The sequence below is a fragment of the Aplysia californica genome, unplaced genomic scaffold (genome assembly GCF_000002075.1).
Source record: "Aplysia californica isolate F4 #8 unplaced genomic scaffold, AplCal3.0 scaffold00010, whole genome shotgun sequence".
Classification (NCBI taxonomy): Eukaryota; Metazoa; Mollusca; class Gastropoda; order Aplysiida; family Aplysiidae; genus Aplysia; species Aplysia californica.
In genome coordinates this window covers 2,162,228-2,166,270 of record NW_004797280.1, presented here as the reverse complement: position 1 = coordinate 2,166,270, position 4,043 = coordinate 2,162,228, and the positions used below count along the sequence as shown (strand labels likewise).

The following is a 4,043-nucleotide window of genomic DNA, read 5'->3' as shown; positions in this document are numbered from 1 at the left end:
CCTTTTCGTAATAAATTCAATTACTCACTTCCTCAGAGAGGTTATAAATAGAACTAAAGGTCTTAGCTGTGACGTCATGAGTGCCAAACAGGAGGGGCGGGCCGCCATTCCGGAGAAGAATAAGAGTATTTTAAGAGGCCAGTCGGTGCCATGCAACGCTTTTCAATCATGGATTAATGATATTCTGTGAAATTTCCATGTTGATTTCTTTTTCATATCATGTAAGTTGCCTTCTTTCGTTAAAATGTTCTCATAAGGATTTTGGTGATTGTTTACCTTTAAATGAGCCTGATAATCTCCAAATAATGCAAATTTAGCATTTTACACGGTGTGACCACATGAGTCAGTAAAATTCAGAAAAAAAGAATAAGATGAACTTGATCATCACTTGTTGAAAAATAAAATATAATTTTATTGCAATCTTTTGCTCTTCGTCGCTCAAACAGTATGTCTAGATTTAGCACCGATAACCACAACAAGGCGCTCGTATCGACCCTCTGTAATCAGGAATGTGCTGAGAAGCTGCTAGAAGCTTCAGCTGCAACTCTAACATACCGGTACCTTCAGGGCTAGCTGAATGGAAAAGAACCACTGTCGATGTTGTTGAGATGAGAGAATAGCCAACCAGGCGTAACTACCTACCAATAAGACCGACGTGATATTCTGTCTCATTTGCGGAACCGATGCCAAACATGTGCAACAGTAGCAGCAGCAGTGGTTCATGGAAGATGGTGTGTTGTGTAGCCAAACACCATTGCCAATCAACGCCAATTTTAGAAAATATAGTGAACGTTTAAGATAAACCGGTTATTTATCTAAGTGTTGCATTTTAAAATGTTGTCAGTATATCATTATTTATGCCCGACATTAAACAACGCTTTTTGGCTATGCGTACAAGATCCATACAATGAGTGATTCACAGTATCCCAGCCTAAAATAAATGCTCATTTTGAGACAATAATGAATTAATATAATTAAATAATTAACCCAGTCTTAATCCCCTTCATACTCTATGAAAACTGAGGCTTTGCATCAGTAGAAGGAGAGTGTAGACAACATGACATAAAAGTAATTCGTTTTGTAAGTATGAAGTCGTTCTTTTTCTTAACAAATTCAATTACCGTACTCACTTTGTCTCCCTCCGCCCCTCCCCCACCCCACCCGGGAAAAACAAACAATACCTCATATTATGTTCCTCTGTTCATTTGTAGCCCACATTTAAGTGCATATATATGTTTCTAACAATCGGTCAGCAGGTACGATATTGTGTATGCGTGTATGTTATATATCTATGATTAAACAACAACAGCACAAAAAAGGAAAGGTAAAATAAAACTGAACTGAGCTTCTAACTCTGTGAAGTTCTTGGCTTTGCGAGGGACGCCCAGCGTGACAGCGCTGTTTCTAATCCTCTAAAAAATGGCGACAAAGTGAGCTGAGTGGGCCCGCACTGCCAATGTGAATTTACGTGGGGTGACGTCACAGCTGCGACCTCTAAAATTATTATAGCCTCTTTGATCTAGGCCTAAAAGGAGAACATTTTTTCCCATCATTGTCAAAAGATTTTGTCTTTTCAGTCGCGATAATTAGGCCTAGGCTAGGCTTGCCTAGGCCTATTTATGAGCACACATTTTAATCTCTTCACCAAAATGCATACAGACCACAAATATCTTACATCACTGTCTTTTGGGTATTACGAACTTGCTTGGAAACAGGCGTTGCTACACACAAACAAACTTTCATTCGTAGACCTACAAACGTGAGACAAGCTGCAACAGGTCGGGCTAAAGGTCGGGTAAACCCAATTTTTCAACATGCCGCCAAAGGACGCCAAAGCCAAGGGAAAGGGCTCCAGTAAAACTGCTGCTGGGTCCAGTAAAAAACAGGGCCAAAAAGGAAAGAAACCAGAGACGACGTCTTCCCAGTGGGGAGACAGGCCCTGCCCACCACCTTTGCCAGCACCATGCCCACCGAGAAGACCAAAGACGCCGCCTACTCCGGAACCCGAACCTGAGCCTATCGCCTGTCCGTGTCCACCACCCCTCCTGCCACCTTGCAAGAAGCAATGAGCTCGTAGCTGATCTTCGTAAGTGTTACCTTTAAACGCTTTGTCGCTTGTTTTGCATTTGATCTAGAATCTAGATCTAGATTCTAGACTAGATCTAGATCTAGAGTCTAGATATCTACCTGTAGATTTATTGGTGATCTTATACTTTTAGCACGTTAAATTCTTCAATTGATTTTATTCCCTTTTCCGTAACGAGCGACCACTTTAGAACATGATCTAGAATCTAGATCTAGATCTATCTAATCAAGATTTTACTCACTGGCTTCCAAAATCACAATGGAAGACCACTGTTATACCATCTGTTCATGACAAAATTACGGTAGTTTGCGCATTTTTAGGCCCAGTTCAAAGTTTTGAAGGTCTGAGTCGGGGATTAGTAGACTTGGGGAATTTGTTTCGTTCTAGATTCTAGTCTGGCTCATCCTGGAAGAATTAGATCTACTATAGGCCTACTCAATCATGCTGAAAAAGACACCCGTTCTCTCTGCTTGGGCACAAGAAAACAACAGACGGTTGATCAAGAACATATTGACTGTGACATTTGTTTTTAATGGGTGGTTGGCGGGCGCTCTCTTGTAGTTTGCTCCTTCTTTCCTACTTTCCTATCAAAGGACATCCATTGCCGTTATCTCTTCTCCTTTTTATAGTTTAGTTTAGTTTAGTTTGAAGTACGGCTGTGGTCAGGCTAGATCTATCTAGAATCTAGATGTAGTCGTCTATCAGCCGTTCGTTGCTTTCATTGCTTGTTCCTTCCTGCTCGTTGTTTTCACACTCTGTTATCTGTAGGTTGGTGCTCATGGCTCATGGATCTGGCATTTTGAAATCAATCTAGATCTAGATCTAGGTTCATGGAGAATTTATGTGCCTTCCAGACCATGTCAATCCTATTCTTGAAAGCATTCATCAAGAATGGTGCAGACACCACATTTTCCGGTAGGGAATTCCAAGCGTTAACTGTGCGTACACTGAAGAAGTTTTGGCGGACTGCTGCTTTCACATGTTGTTGTTTTTTTTTGGTTGCAATTTTAGGCTGTGTCCCCAGGTGTTAGAGAGCAAATGGATTTTTTTCTCAATGTTGTTTAAATGGCAAATGTTGTTTTCTTGTGCCCAAGCAGAGAGAACGGGGGTCTTTTTCAGCATGAGACATTTGTTAATCTCTCGTAACATCTCTAATCTTCAACATTTATGATATGACCTTACGGCAGTGTTGCAAGTACTAAAACAAATTACATTGTATCTTTTTTTTTCCTCTGGAGTTGTTGAGCTGGCGTGATTACGCATAATCCGCCAGTCACTTGGTTAGCTACGAATAGTATAGCCAATGGTTATGATGTCCGACTTTCGCATCCCGAATTAAACTCGTTTATCATGTAGATTCTACCCTCGTCGTCTTCTAATATTTCCGCGAAAATGTGTCCTGTCGTGGTACAAAGTGCTCTTCCCTCTTTCTTAAAAACAGCGGCTAGATTCTATGTCATAAAGGCATAGTTTGTTGTTGTTGGTCTTTTAAATGACCCCCCCCCAAAAAAAAAATAAAAAATAAATAAATAAATAAATAAATAAATAAATAAATAAATAAATAAATAAATAAAAAAAGAGTGAAAAGAAACTAAGGAAAAAAATGTTTCAAAAAATGTTTCCCTGAATCAACTTAAAGGGTATGATTTTGGTAAATGTCTGCAGGCTCTCGGAGCGGATGGTGCGACACGATCAGCAAACAGACGTTTCCGAGCCTATGGCGTGACGGGATGCTGCAGACATCAGGCAGTGGAGAACCCCGGCTGACTTGTCCTCCCGGTCGCAATTAGATCTACTGTGCGGGACGGACAGACAGGCGCAGGACAGGGTATCTAGGCCGATGTGAGAGCTCTTGGACTGTCTGTTGCTTTGGATGACCCATGGCAGCTTGTTTCAATAAACTGATAAACAGCCACTTGATGTTTTAATTTCTGTTTGACCTGTGAGGAAATGTTGT

General features: G+C 40.8%; 1 long non-coding RNA gene across 1 annotated transcript; it reads left to right on the top strand.

The window, feature by feature from the left end:
• The first annotated feature begins 1,240 nt into the window (after positions 1-1,240).
• On the top strand, positions 1,241-4,001 carry LOC101853048. Its single transcript, XR_220072.2, has 2 exons — positions 1,241-2,086; positions 3,752-4,001. It is a non-coding gene; the product is annotated as an uncharacterized LOC101853048 (long non-coding RNA).
• Positions 4,002-4,043: the final 42 nt, after the last annotated feature.